Source organism: Ambystoma mexicanum, chromosome 1q (genome assembly GCF_040938575.1).
Source record: "Ambystoma mexicanum isolate Mex_15411 chromosome 1q, UKY_AmexF1_1, whole genome shotgun sequence".
Classification (NCBI taxonomy): Eukaryota; Metazoa; Chordata; class Amphibia; order Caudata; family Ambystomatidae; genus Ambystoma; species Ambystoma mexicanum.
In genome coordinates this window covers 742,215,254-742,232,108 of record NC_090922.1, presented here as the reverse complement: position 1 = coordinate 742,232,108, position 16,855 = coordinate 742,215,254, and positions in this window count along the sequence as shown.

Here is a 16,855-nt window from a genome sequence, read left to right as displayed (position 1 = left end):
AATCTCTTATTGTTTCATGTACATGTCTTTGCCCGTTGCACGAAACAACAATGTAAGGTAACCTGTGTGCTTTTGGGCAGTGTGAATGCTGTTCGAAGTCCACGGACATTTAAGCAGTCCATGGACTCTGATTCTGGCCCAGAGGGGGAGTCAGTATGATCTAAGGAACATGTACAAAAATTAAGGGTAATTAACTAACACTAGTTTGTTAGTGGAAAAAACATTGTTAAAGGGACACAATGGTTAAATTGCACTAATAAAAAAACCTATCAAATTCAGTGAAAAAACTTTGTTAAAGGGACATTTGAGAAAGATAGCATCTATCACATCACCAACCCGTTGCATACCCAGATTTGCATCAGGCAACGCTACATCGATGATGTGTTTATGATCTTCAAAGGAACGCAACAAGAACTATGTGATTTTCATGCATGGATCAACACATGCAATACCCATCTGAAATTCATGATTGAACCAAGCAACGAAGGGATACACTTTTTGGACATTTGTATCATATCAGAGAATGGCTGACCCATTTCAAAAGTCTATCAAAAACAGACAGATAGAAATTCTCTACTGACATTTTTCGAGCTACCATCCTCGGGCATTGAGAGAAAGCCTGCTGTTTGGCCAGTGTTTAAGATATAGAAGATTATGTACAAGTACACAAGACTATGTCATCCAAGGCAAAAACTCACCACCACGCGCCAACATAACAGCGGTTCTGTGCTACTCCCCACTAGTCAACTAGATCAAAAAAGAAATCAAGTCGCTCTGGTCAATTCTCAATACAGGAGAGCATCCCCTACCAGAACCAGCATTTGCACTCAAGCGCAGATCTAATGTGTGGGACAAACTAATCAAGACTTTACGAGAACAAAACAACATCGATTCTTCACAATCCACCTTTTGGAACACCAACCCGTCCATTGGGCATGCCCCACGCTACTCTATGTGTCCTCAAACTCAGTGCAGTACTACAATAGCAAGACCTTGGACACAATCTTTCTTTACAAATTGTAACACAATTGGAGTTATATATCTCATCACTTGTCCATGCAAACTAAGATATGTTGGTCCGACTATGCATAAGGTGAAGACCCACATGACTAAACATAATTCATGCATACGCCCCAATAAACTCACTGCTCCCGTAGTTACACATTTTTTACAAAGAGGACATGGACCTGATGAGTTCAGACGGACAGTCATTGAAAAAATATATCCACCTAGACGTGGAGGCAACTTTCATAATCTCCTTCTCAGAAGAGAACAAAGCGGGATCTTTAGACTTGGTACAGACAAGAATGGACTAAATGAACAGATACCTATCTGTAATGCATACATAAGTCACATTTTATGTTACTCAATTCCAAACCAGCTTTGACGGTATGCATATACATCCATCATCATTTTTTGAGCCACCCAAAAATGTACCTCTGAGATACATAACAACATTCTGGTGAATACATGGAAATGTCTTTGCAGTCTTTTTTGATATCAGAACTGCAACACTAGGACTTCTGTTCCAAACTATTCTTGGACAGAAACAATATGGCTGCAGTTGCCATAGAGAATGAGCCTATCATTCCTTCCTTTATTGCCGAGTCCAGTACATGATAAAGCTACATTACCCATTTTCGGCTGCATAGTCTTTACCAGCTCCATTCAGCTACTGGCATATGAGACCATTCCAATAAAGTGATGCGCCACCGGTTAGTACATCCACAGCAGATTGATGGAGTTTCCAGATACAGCCTGCATATGCCTTACATATTATACATTTTAATAGGACACACGGTCGAGGGTAGCTAGATCGTGGTTGTACGGCATCCTTCACACACGGTCATTCATAATGTGATATAGTGATTCTGAATGGTTGCATATTCATAAACCAGCCCATTCCAACATGGCGCCAGCACCCTGCATTCGATTTAGCTCAGGGAGGACTAGCCTTACCAGACCATAGAGACACCCGCTGACACACAAAAGATGCGGATGCTATGGATTCGTCCTTCAAGGCAACACAAGGTAAATGTTTGATTTAAACGCGAAACCATTGATATGATGGACTGTATTTATTTTAGCACTCTCGGGATATATTCTAATCATTTGATATGCCCGTAGGAGTCAGCAGTCCGCACGGCATGCAAACCATCCTATCCCAGCTGGCTGATAACATAGAAGGCATCTAATTATAAGTGCATCCATTACTCTGTGTGAGTGAAGTTCACACACGCAGATAAGGACCATTATTTCTCCTTATTACACCTTAGACTGGCACTGAATGCACATAATAAGTAGTCTGTTCTACATGCACTCTCAGAAATATCAATCAATGGAAACAGCATCCAGAAACACTCTGGTTGACCCAGCCGCCCCTGAGAGAAGTCTCCCCATAGGGATCATGGGTAGGTCAGCTGGCGGCTTTACTACTATTTTTCAAGAATGGATGCATGCGGACCACACAGGTGTTCCACTTTATTGTGCATTTGATAAATGACCAGCACAGCCAACACGTGACATGCATTGAGTACCACTATTGATCACTGTAATACACCAAAACAGCCATTGGGTACTTTAACTTAAGACATGCATGTGAAACCCACCAGAATAGAGTATTCTAGTGACTGCATGCAGCATGGACACTAGACCAAATATTGATACAGTTCACACTCCCCCAACTCCTACCAATCCCTGCATGAACACAGCGCTACTATAAGGACTTGTATTGGACATCCTTCAATTATTGCACTGACTTCAGTTAGACAAGTTATAAAGCAATATGTACACATATATGAATTTCGTAGCTACCTTGACAGTGGCACGGAACAGGGGACAGTCTCATCCCATGCTTTCACCCTTATGTTTCCCATTAGGAAGCAGAGGAGTTTTTCCACGTGGATCAACAAGTTTTGGTCTCCAGGCGGAATTAACACCACATATAATACAACTGGTCCTGGCGAAGATGATCATAGCTACCTTGATCGTCGAAACCGGTCGACCCCACCTGACATGAGGAATCTCATGTTGAAGATGTCCACAAACAAAATATAAGGACACTTACAGCAAAACAACAATTTGTTAGAACTAGATAGTTTATTTAGCTTCTAGCTTTCATTGCTCTGATTGCAGAGCAATTCTTATTGCCTCAACCAGAATAAGGTCTTAAGTCACTGGCACTACTTCCAACCAGCTGGTGATTAAAACCTAGACTGAAGTCCAGTACTGAGGTTAGGTTACTGTTACTTAGATTGAAACATATGGTATTTTTGTCCCCCTACAGGAGTGATGTTTATTGACCTGCATTTTTTAACAGCTGATATGTATGAAGCATGGTTAATTAGGGATATTTTCTCAGCTATCATTGTTATATAGGCGGCACGACATCTGACGCCTAGGGAAAGTTTCCCACAGACAGGCACAGGGTGTTCTTCTAAGTAGGGTCAGCATGTATGTGTATAAAATACTGCTGTCAGATGATTGATCTGATTAGCATATCATTTTGTTTCTCCACTACCATTCTACAATGCCTATGAAACACCACAAGTAATAGGTTTGCATAGACCTGATTTGCAAATGGTCTTTCCCTTTTCTGTAATATATTTGCAGGCAAAAAACAGTGGTCTGGAGGGATGCCCAGAGTAATGGCCAGAGGTTTAAGATTAATTCTAAACCTTCCAGCCATCACTTCTTTGTTTTTTCTAGAATCTCACTCATTGAAATCTGCATATAACAGTCACATTTACTGTGGACACTCTTTTTAAATATTGGGAGGAGTGCACTCATCAACAATGTACCTGGTAACTCTCGGGTTGTTAGTACAGAGTGAAACACATTTATCAGTATTTTGGACCAACAAATTGGATTGATTTTATATTAATCTCAGGAACTGCATCTGGTCCTGGAACTTTGTGTCATGTTAAATTGTTTATACAGCATGTTTCCACCTCAGGTGTAATTATGTTGATTAGGCAATTGGAAAAAGGCTTACATCTATGTGTTAGTGTTATTTTTGTATCCATATCGTAAATCTTCGTTTAATATTTATACCATTCAACGCCCAAGATATGACTGTTTGCCAGTTCGCAGGCGTTGTGATAATTAAAGCTGTTGTTAACCAATTTACAGAAATAGCTAAGATTATTTGTTTCAAATGTCAGTTTCAATTCATCCCATACACTTCTCTGGCTTTCTTTTTTTTGCTCTCCTTTGACTGGCTTTATGCATCCCGATCCCCGTATGTTTGCTCTTACTTATTGCTTTACTAATTGACTTTGACATAATACAGTTGTTACTTATTCCATTATTCGTCAAATGACTTTAGCACATCCTTAGAATCATGATATGTTCACAGACATAGATTTATCTACAAATTATCCAATTTATGTATTGTAAGAAAGAACATATACATTAACCTTTGACCACTTTAAGTGCTTGTTTTTTTTTCAGCTGAACCTACTTGTTGCTATGCAACGTATGTTACAACTAAAGGACAGAAGACAGTGGTCCCTTTTTGGTCTTATTATCTCAAATGACCTTACTCTCAACCAATCCATCGGCCTTATCAACACAATCAATGGGGCCCAGTGTAGATCTAACAATACAGTTAGAAGATGGTTTATCTTCCTTCACTCTACCATTAATAATACACATTAGGTGCTTATCACAAAGTTTTATCCATTTGCATCCCAGTTGATTAGCAACATTTGATTGTGTTACCATATGTGTGAATTCACACTCCTCCCATTAATTTGTATCCAGCTTTGTTAGTTGATCTTGGTTACTTCTTCTTAGATTCAAATACCCCAATATACAACACAAGTTTTATATTTTAGGTAAAGCAACTGTTGTCTGTTATGGTCATTTAATACCTTGTCCAAGATAATAAGTGGAGAGTTCAGTAATTGCATGGGAGAGGGACTGTTATAACAATTTTAAAGGGCCTCCTTTTCACCCTCCTATGTTTTAAAATTCAATTCCTTGAGCCAATTTGTGGATTTTGGAGAGAGAGAGTGAAGTCAGAATTAATTTGATTAGATATTAGTACCCGGAGAGGGGGATGTGGTGGCCTCCCATCGAATGGGGAGGCACAGAATGCGGGTGTTACCAGACAGTAATCCTACTGACCTGAGCCTCTTCAGGGCTGGTGGCCACCATCTCCCCTCAATGGGAAATTAGGTAAGTCTTTCCCTCCCCATCCACAGAATTCCCTCCAAGTCCTCACACTGCCACTTACCTTCTTTTCTGTCCATTTGGGGAGCAGACTCACTGGGAACACTTCTGTCCCCAGCGCGTCCTCCCCAAACTGCAACAGGCCGTCATGGAAAGGAAAAGGGACTACGTGTATTCCCTTCTCCCCTTTCCATGGTGTCCATTTTGTTGACCTTTTTTCAATTGTTTTCAATGGCCACCATGGAAAGGGAAAACAGACTTAGTTTTCCCTTCCCAGGTGGCCGTTTTTTACTTTTCTTTTTTCTGTTCTGAAATGCCTGAGTGTTTCCAAACAGAAAAAACATGCTTTTAGTCTGGGCTGTGATACTAATAGCAATGAGCCCTCGGCATTAACTTAAGTGGTAATACCCCTCTGCCCGGGGCTTAATGCTTAATTACGGATCTAAAGTCCTTTTACAGATGATTCAGCCTTCATAAAGAAGGTGTTAAAACAACATATATGGACCTTCTCTGGCCCATATCTTTTGCAGTGTAATCACATCATATTTTGCAATGATTTCTACCCAGTCCTTATCATCTAGTTCTTTTGTGATACCAGCTACATTCCATGATAAAAAAGGACAAGGCCATGTGAAAAGAGCTGTATCACTTCCCATAGAGGCAGCCTCTAACTTGTAAACTTGTCTTATATTTAATTGGTGTACAGATCGATACTTTCATGTTACATTGGTTCTCACATGGTCCGCCTCCATTGTTATGTTAGTCAAAGATAATCAGGTTCATCTCTGCAGTTATCGGATTACTTAATGTTCCAATCTTGTTTATTTATTTCAACCACCTGTTTCTAATTGTTTACTCTTCGAAAGGGGGAATACTCAGTTTGCTACAGGTCTTGGGGTTGGTCTTAGCTGTATTAATGTATCAGGGGCTCTAGATCGATATTCTATCTCCAGTAGACCATCTGTCATGAAGGGGTTATAAAATGACAGTTTTAGATAATTGTAATTGCTGCCTTGTGCTTCACTAAATCTTTTAATTAATGTACTGTCACTTCTTATAACTACTTTACAACCTCTCGATGTATAGTTTTATTAAGAAAGGTTTCTTTTGATTCATAGTGATTGGGGGTAATTACGAGGTTGGAGGTAGCCATGGTGCTATTAACACCATGGCTACCCCCTTACCGAATTCCGGGTCCGGGTTCCCGAAATAGGGATTTACCGGGTCATTCCAACCTGGGAGGACCCAGTAAATCCCCATTCCGGGAACCATTCCCCATTCCCAGTCCCATTGAGCCGCCATAGTGCTCAAAGGGAATGGGGATGGAGATAATAATGGTACCGCAATTTGCTGTACCGTTATTAGCTCTGAAGTCCCTTAATGGGTCCCTTCCAAAATGCCTGGTAAGACCACGTGTTAATGAAGGGACCCGCTAAGGGACCTCAGAATAGGGTGGTAAGGGATTACCGGCACTGGTGTCCTTACCGGTGCCGGTAATCCCTTACCTCCAACCTCGTAATGACCCCCATTGTATCTTAGTTTATGAACCACGTAACATATAAATCAAATTTTCTCTTCTTTAGTAATCTCTCACAGATTTAGTTTTAACGGGTCTATCACCTCCCCATCCTCAGTCATATTTGTTCTCCTTTTCACAGACACATATACCAAAAATGGGAACCTGGTGGACTGCATACGTTCCAACTTGTATGGAGTAAAAGCTCTCTTTTGACCAAATGATGTATGTCACCATAACATTTAAACATTTTTCAAGTGGTATCATAGGTATTATTTTAAATTGTATCTTAGACCCAAGCAAGGTCAATCATTTGAAACACCTTGCATTGATTCAGTCATGTCTTTCTTGCAAAATATAGCTATAAAATGAAATGCAACAGCAGCAGGCAGACCTTTTCTAAATGCCAGACAGTGGCAAGTCATGTAACCTTTATCAACAATATATCATCATAACTATCAACAAACAAAGAATCACAAGTATTTGACAATGTTTTTGCCCATTGATAGATGGTAATTACAAGAATATGTGAATTGACCAAAAATAAACCTGAACCTTAAATGAAACAATTGTTTGAATGCACTTAAGTACAAGTAAAAAAAAACTAATAAACTCAACTTCAACAGCACACATAACTAAATAGGCTGAGATAGTACAGTCACTTGATTCTTTTGATGAATCCATGCAAAATGAATTTGACACCATGACATCAGGATGGATTATTTACTTATCAGCCACAAATAGTGGTTTAAAGAATACACTGAAAGTTGACCCATCCAACATTAGGAGTGAATCTTTTTGAAAAACTGAAGAGTGATGGATGTATAGATTTGGATTAATCATAACAACAAGGATTCACTGGTCAAATCTCCAGCCATATTTTGTTAAGGTGAAAGACCATATGCAAATCTGGCCACGTATCACAACAAATGATGCAGTCTAGCCAAACTGCAATGTCAAGTATCTCTTGAAAGAGACAACAATCAAGCAGTTTTAATTTAATGAAAAAGTTGATCATAACATATAGGCATAAATGACATAGGAAATAGAGGAACGTCTACCTCTCTACATATCATGTGACAAATTCGCAAAGGCATCTAAAACCCTACACATTTTCTAAACCCATGCAAAAAGGAAAAACACTAGCACAAAAAAGAACATTTCTAAAATACGGGAATTAAACTGTCTCAAAATGTCCTCCCAACAGGACCATACAAACAAACACATTGCATCCCTCAAAGACGCCAGTACATTGACACCAAGAACCAATTAGGACAAATTTACATAAACAATTGATTTTAAAACTATGGGCCCAATTCACAAAGTGTTGTACAATTGGAAAGTCACGTTGAGAAAAGCGCTTTGTGAACATAGCCGTGTCCAAGAAGTGGCCTTGGGTGGCAAGTGTCCAGGTGCGTGCGTGCGTGTGTGTGTGTCTATGTGTGTGCACGTGAGTGCTCATACTTCATGCAACTCCTGCATAAGTCAGTGCCCCAATTCTGCCAACCTAGTCTAAAGATTCTGGACACGCCACTGTTTGTGAAGCATTCTTTTTGTCTTCTGAAAGTTTAGGTATTGTTCACTTCTCTCATAGAAAGTGCATTACCATTCACTCCAAGTGAGTGATTCCCTCAAGGTTTTTCTCATAGCCCAATGCAAGGCCTGGGTTTTTCATATACATTTTTATACTTGCGATTTATTGGCCTACAGGGTGCACAGTCATGTAATATCCTTATTCCAGTTAGACCTACCTATGAGCAGATTTTTAACTTCACATCTTGATTGACCAAGACTTGCAATTCCCCTTTAGCTACTTTCAAAACAGCACCATTTCAAATGAACAATGACACAGCATGTGGACTACAGATTCCTCTTCAAAAGGTTCTTTATTTGGACAGTATGAGTGCCTCACAAGTGGTCTTCTAAACCTTGAACTTGTTATTAAATCATATCAACCAACTTTATTAGACAGTGTGTAAAAAAGCAAAGAAAGTTACACTTAAGACAAGTTAAAACATTAAAAGATAAGAATTCATTGAGACTACGTCATTATAGAACATACAAAGAAAGTGTCCCATAATGTATTTAGCACTACTTAATAAAAAAGAATAAAAGATATGTGAGAGGAATACAATTATCTGTAAAACACTATGGCCCTGATTCACAGATCATTTTCCAATGGGATTGCTCCATTATAAAACGCTTCTTTGAATTAGGCCCTATATACTGTAACTTCTTCCTATCAGTACTGGGTGAACACTTGCAAAGCACTTCTAACTTGATAATCATTAGTAGCTTTCATTAGTTGGTGCAAATACAAATGTGATATAACAAGCATTGTTACTTTATCATAGAGCTATTATTGATATACTTTGTGCATACATTGACAGACATACCTATATGGGGCTCATGGGTCTACACTCAGACTTTGGGTATATTTGCTGAATCCCAGTCTGATGTATCAGAAAGGTTTTCCGGTGTTTTGGTTTACTGACCAGCAACCATGCCTGGGTCATCTGCAAGCTCTATCTGTAACAGAGATTTGGTTCACTTATACCAGGATCCAGTTAGGACATCATTTAAAGCAAATCATTTATCCTCATGATCCATTCTTTTGCAAAATAACTTTGCAGAGCATATGTCCCTTATACTATGCTTGATTAGACATAATTTCCCGTTTTGCTGTCTAATGTATGTGTATGTTGAACACATGACCAGAAAGTCGGACATGGTTTCTCTCAGCACGGAGCCCTTCATATTTGTAGGATTTCATGTACAGCTTGTCAACTAAGGTCTTAATGCTGATGTAGATGAATGAGATGGGAGACAGCTAACAGGCCGATTCATGTAATTCCCCTCAAAAGTGTCGCACGCTGCTGGCGCACAGCGTGCCCGTGCGAATGTCTGCGCCAGCCGCGTGCGATAAAATCAATTTCTGCGCACAGCGTATTCATGGATTCCCACCTCCAAAAGCAGACGTGGCGCAAAGTGGCGCAGCGACCCTGCAGCAGCGCCAGTTACGCCCCCAAGAACGCCCTCGCGCAAGGAAAAGCCACCAAGATCGCAAAACCATTGCAAAGGGCTGCGCCAACCTTGTACCAGTTTACCGGACTGGCAAACAGCAAACGCAAAGCGGGGAACGCGTCTTACGGGTGTCGGGAACACGCGTGCGTGAGAAGTTCCACACGAGACCTGGCCTGGGGGAGCGTGTGCGTGTATTTCAGGGGTGCGAGAGAAGTATTACACGCGAATGGCCTGGGTGCGTGTATTTCAGGGGTGCGCGAGAAGTATCACACGCGAATGGCCTGGGTGCGTGTATTGCAGGGGTGCGCGAGAAGTTCCACATGCGATTGGCCTGGGTGCGTGTATTGCAGGGGCTCGCGGGTGGTTTCACACGTGATCGGGCCTGGGGGAGCATGTGCGTGTATTTCAGGGGTGCGCAAGAAGTTCCACACGCGATTGGCTTGGGTGCGTGTATTGCAGGGGCTCGCGGGTGGTTTCACACGCGATCAGGCCTGGGGAGCGTGTGCGTGTATTTCAGGGGCTCGCGGGTGGTTTCACACACGACCGGGCCTGGGGGAGCGTGTGTGTGTATTTCAGGGGCTCGCGGGTGGTTTCACACGTGATCGGGCCTGGGGGAGCATGTGCGTGTATTTCAGGGGTGCGCAAGAAGTTCCACACGCGATTGGCTTGGGTGCGTGTATTGCAGGGGCTCGGGGGTGGTTTCACACGCGATCAGGCCTGGGGAGCGTGTGCGTGTATTTCAGGGGCTCGCGGGTGGTTTCACACACGACCGGGCCTGGGGGAGCGTGTGTGTGTATTTCAGGGGCTCGCGGGTGGTTTCACACGCGATCGGGCCTGGGGGAGCGTGTGCGTGTATTTCAGGGGCTCGCGGGTGGTTTCACACACGATCGGGCCTGGGGGAGCGTGTGCGTGTATTTCAGATGCTCGCGGGTGGTTTCACACGCGATCGGCCTGGGGGAGCATGTGCGTGTATTTCAGGGGCTCGCGGGTGGTTTCACACGCGATCGGGCCTGGGGGAGCGTGTGCGTGTATTTCAGGGGTGCACGAGAAGTTCCACACGCGATCGGGCCTGGGCGCGTGTAATTCAGAGGTGCGTGAGAAGTTCCACACGCGATTGGGCTGCGTGCAGGTATTACAGGGGTGCGCGGGAAGTTCCACACGCGATTTCAGCAGGGTACGTGTATTTCAGGGGTGCCGGGGAGTCCTACATGTGATTTGGCAGTGTGGGTCCTCCCAGGTGTTCCCTGTACACCCTCCACGGCCCCTGCAGGCAGCCCACACCACAGGGGACTACCCTGCATCCCTGGTCATGTCCCGCATGCAGCCCACCCAACATGGGCATGCCCCCCAGCAAAGGCACATGTCTCCTTGCACTAATGATCACCAACTCATGTCCCCTTGCACCCCCACCCCCAGCACTGTGTGGCACCTGCCAGCAGGCCCCAACCCATGTCCAACTCATGTTCCACACCACCCCCACCCCCCAGCACTGTGGGGCACCTGCCAGCAGGCCCTCACCCATGTCCAACTCATGTTCCCCACCACCCCCACCCCCCGGCACTGTGGGGCACCTGCCAGCAAGCCCCCACCCATGTCCAACTCATGTTCCCCACCACCCCCACCCCCCAGCACTGTGGGGAACCTGCCAGCAGGTCCCCACCCATGTCCAACTCATGTTCCCCAGCCAACATGTTATCACAATCTAGATCCCTGGTCCCTATGGTCAGCCTCCAAATGCAAAATACCCACCCGAGTATTGCATCCACACACTCAGAAATGGCAATTACATGACAGAACACCAATTGCAAGTTTCGAAACAAACACATGTCCCTCACATACACCCAATGGGTGTCAGTGAATCTCAAAACCCATATCATGATATGCATGAAACCAATGAGATGATACTACACATTGAAGTTCGATAAAAAAATATGTATTAAAGGAAACATAAATAGATTCAAAAATAAAGAAACAGAAATGGGAATGTACAAAAATGAAAAGAAGCATGTCCGTGAAAGAAAGCAAAACCAAAAATCATAATCCAAAGTAATGGTGTCCAAAGTCACTGTCCACAAAAGAAAATCCAATGGGAAATAATATTTGAAAGCCATTGCTCCATGAGTAAATTGTGAAAGAAAAATAAAATCCAACAGTGAACTATGTACAGACGAACAAGCCAGGGTCCATTATCCCAACAAAATAAATGAAACCTATCTAACTACACTAACTAATAAAATAAACTATATACAAAAATGTGGCCAATGTCCAAAAGGTCCAAAATAAATCCAAATAAAAAGGAAACCTAACACTACCTACATAACTATATACAAGGGCAGTGGGCTAGTTTTACGGCTCACTTTTGGATGTCCCGGGCCAGGGGATCATCGAACTCCTGCTCAATGTCCCGGAGGCGGTCCTCCTCCATGGCCCCGAGGGTCCGCAGGGCCGTCGACGTGTCCACCTCCAAACCCCTGCGGATTGCCTCGAGGCACTCGGCCCGCCTCAGGGCCCTCCGCATGGAGTTCTCCGCCCTGACCATTGTGAGCCGTGCCTCTTCCGCCCGCTGCCGCTCCGCATCTATGGCGTGGCCCAACCGCTGCCACACGGAAGACACTCTCTGTCCTGGGTCCTCCTGCCCTCCGGCCGATGCCTGCCCCTCCGATGTTGAAGGCCCCGAGCCTTCATGGCTCCCACCACGTTGCTGCTGCTGCTGTGCATCTGCCCGTGCACTGCCTCCTGCTGCCTGCACATCCTCCGCTGGCTGGGGTGCAGTCGTTGATGTGGCCACCCCTGCTGGACGTCCGACTCCCGACTGTGGCAGGGATGCCTCCTCCACCAGCCTGGCCGCACCGTCAGAGGCAGCTCCACAGGGCACCCAGGTGACTGATGGGTGGGAAGATGACACAGAGGACGACTGGCGCGTAGGGGGTTCAGTTGAGGAGGGGGTCGTAGCAAGCCCCATCAAACGGAGGAATCCGGCCTGGGTGACCTGTCCCAGCAGGCTGACGTGGTCAACGAGCCATTCGAGATGACGTGCAGTCTCCTCATGAAAAGACTGCAGGTCACCTCGCATTGCCCGTTGACGCAACGCCACAGCAGTCAGGACAGGCTCAACCCAGACCCGGATAGCCACGTCCGCAGGCAGAGGAAGGCCAGTTGTCGTTTGCTCATCCCCTGCCTGAAAACGGGTCTGGACGTAGGCATCCCTGCTGGTGCAAGATGATGCAGGGACAGGATCAGGGACAGGATTGAACACAGGCACCTCCGCGGCGGCCTGTGCTGCCTCCTGTCCCTGGTCCTGCACTGCACCACTAGCACCAGTGGGATCCCCACCTCCAGACCCCGTCTCTGTTGCTTGCACGGCCTCCTCCTCCACCAAACCCCCCACCAACCTGGTTGACTCCGTGCCATCTTCACCCTGTGGGGTCCCAAATGCCCCTTCTGCTGCCGAGGAGTCCAACTCCAACCTCCGCCTCTTGGACCTCCCGGCGGCAGCTGCGGCCTGGGACGCGGCACCGGACTCCTCACTCCCCGACGAGATGACACCATGGGAGGGGAGCCGGGCCTTGTGTCTCCGGCTTGCGGTGGGATCCCCGCCGCTGTGCTCCACAGCACCTTCTCCGCCCTCTTCATCAGTTGACGCTGCAGACAGGGAGAAATGAAACACAGGCATCAGGGCACTGTACAATGGACACATACACACATTACAGTTGTACATGAGTGGCATTGGCAAACCTCAGACATGTCATCACAATCCCCAACACACATGTCATTTCAACTCGCACACATGAGCCATACCACAGCCATATCGCAACTGCCAGCACCATCCATACACATACAACAGCATGAGCAGGCAAAGGTGAGCCAGACATCACAGGAAGTGCACCACACATGTACACACACCACCACACTTGCATGCATGTGTACACCTCTGCCAAGTGTCGCAGTGTTCAGATGGGCATCCATGTCACATCTGCCGATCAGGCTTCCACATACCGCTGTCACATGCATCCATGTTGCATCACTGTTGCACCCTTGTCAAATACATACACATGCACATGTACACAGTGCTGATACATGCAGCTGAAAACAACATACATGCGTGACATCACGGACATGTCTACTTACATACACATTCATCCAAACATGTGTGCCCACACAACTGCATTTGGCATGCAAGCCTACACACACAAGCACCATCCATGTCTCACACATTCCAGCCCTTGCATGTGTCAGCCCCACGGCCCTGTACACCCCCACCCATACTCGACCCCATACAAACAGATGTGCAACCTGCACACTACTGAAAAATCACCACACGCACAGCTCACAATCAGGATGCATGTACACTTACCGCTCGACTCCAGACGGGTCTGCCTCTCAAGGACCTGGACGTGGAGCGCTGGGGATATGCGTTCCAGGACCCTCATCTGTTCTTCCGACAAGTGGCCCCGGCGCCCCTTGGCATCCGCTGCCTTCAAGAGGCGCCGGGCCTTGTTCAGGGTCCTGGACCTGAAGTCCTCCCAGCGCATCTTGACATGTTATAAGTCGCGGACTGCCACCCCCCGCGTTGATGGCAGTCACGATGTCAGTCCAGATCCGAGTCCGTCCTTCCTTGTCGGCGTGGGAACTTCTGAAGAGGGCATCATACTGCCCCAGGACTTGCTTCACCAGGACACCAACTTCGGTGGCACTGAAGCTGGTGCCCCTCTGCCTCTCTGGCCGGGGGTTGTCAGTGGTCTCAGATGGTGTTTGCCCCGACATGACAACCCCAGAGGCAGGAGTGGGTGGGCAACTGGGTCCTGGGGCTGGGCTGTGGAGCGATGGAATCCCAGTCGGGAGTCTTCGGTTCCAGCAGGGGTGGTCACAGCAACAGCACGCCTGGCTGATGTGCAGGCAGCACATGGCAGGGCACGTGGGCAGCAGGCATTCAGGCAGCAGCAGATGGCAGGTGGGAGCGTGCTCGGGGCTCTGGGGGGAAGTAGTTCGGCCTTCTGGGCAGGAGCGTGGTCTTCCGTGTGCTTACGCGTGGCCAGCTTGATATGGAGTGATTTGGCACGTGAAAATTCTGCACGTCAGCGTGTGAATCGAGCAAAGGCCCTTAGCGCATAAGCGCATCAGCACGCATACGCGATTCCATTGGACCAAAGGCCCTTAGCGCGTATGCGTGTCTGTGACATATCGCGCACGGGCGTTGCTTTTCGTGGGGTGCGGTGCGTGTGTCTTGCAGGCGTTGGGGTTCACACACTATTACTTCACAGCGGGTGGGTGTTGTCTATGCGTTCTTCTACACTCAAGGCAGACGGTGAGTGGTACCCTGCTCCTGCAGGCCCGATCGCGTGTGAAAATACCCGCGAGCCCCTGAAATACACGCACCCAGGTCAATCGCGTGTGAAACTTCTCGCGCACCCCTGAAATACACGCACAGGCTCCCCCAGGCCCGATCACGTGTGGAACTTCTCGCGCACCCCTGAAATACACGCAAACGCTCCCCCAGGCCCGATCGCGTGTGGAACTTTTCGCGCACCCCTGAAATACACGCACACGTTCCCCCAGGCCCGATTGCGTGTGGAACTTCTTGCGCACCCCTGAAATACACGCGCCCAGGACAATCGCGTGTGAAAACACCCGCGAGCCCCTGAAATACACGCACCCAGGCCAATCGCGTGTGAAACTTCTCGCGCACCCCTGAAATACACGCACACGCTGCCCCAGGCCCGATCACGTGTGTTATCACACGCGAGCCCCTGGAATACACGCACACGCTCCCCCAGGCCAGATCGCGTGTAAAACTTCGCGTGCACCTCTGAAATACCCGCACGCAGCCCAATCGCGTGTGAAATTTCACGCGCACCCCTGTAATGCCCGCACGCAGCCCAATCGCGTGTGGAACTTCTCGCGCACCCCTGAAATGCCCGCACGCAGCCCAATCGCGTGTGGAACTTCTCGCGCACCCCTGAAATGCCCGCACGCAGCCCAATCGCGTGTGGGACTTCTTGCGCACCTCTGAAATACACGCACACGCTCACGCTCCCCCAGGCCAGATCGCGTGTAAAACTTTGCGCGCACCCCTGAAATACACACGCACAGGCCAATCACGTGTGGAACTTCACACGCATCCCTGTCATACACGCACACGCTCCCCCAGGCCAGATTGCGTGTAAAACTTTGCGCGCACCCCTGAAATACACGCGCCCAGGCCAATCGCGTGTGTGTAACTTCTCGCGCACCCCTGAAATACACGCGCCCAGGCCAATCGCGTGTGGAACTTCACGCGCACCCCTGTAATACATGCACACGCTCCCCCAGGCCCGATCGCGTGTGGGCCTTCTCGCGCGTGTAGGACTTTGATGCACATTTTTTTCCTGCGCAGGGACGCTACCGCCTGCTTTCGTGTCGCGGACATGTATGGGCCTGTGCGCCTCTTTGGCCGTGCGCTGTTTTTCCCTATTCGATTCCATGAATACATGTTGTAGGCGAGCGTGTGGGCGTTCTGCGCACTTGCCTCCTGTACTTCCCCCGTGACGCCCACATTTTCACAAGTTGTTCCCCATTCTGCGTGTGACACCCCGTGTTACGCCTACTTTTGTTATGTGCGCCGCGCTATGTGCGAATTCGCTGTGGCCTTATCGCACAGCGTTCGATGACCTGTGCGCCAGCGGGCGCCGCGCACTTTCTCAGCGCACATCCCACATTTCTCGCGTGCACGGACTTCCATGAATTGATGTGCGATGTTTTCTGTGTGATAATCGCACTTGCACTGCGATTTTCGCTGTTTCTCTGTGAATCGCAGGTTTTCGCACGCGTGTGCCTTTTTTCCGGCGCACGTTGATTCCATGAATCGGCCTGTAAATATCATCTTTCTTATACCTTCTGTGAGAGGTTTCCCATGGGGGTCACATTATTAGTATCAAGACCAAAAGATCGAACAGACGTACATCCTTTCTTAATAAAAATCACTGTTTAAACACAAATCACATTTTGCCAACATGTTTTCACTAAGGCATACCTTCAAAGTTCCTAACACATCCCCCAACTGATTTCTCTAAAAGAACAAACCATTGTTACTTGCATTAAAGCAAATAACTAAATGAACCACAACAAAGAGCAATCTTAAATCCAATTAAATGTTTGGAAGAC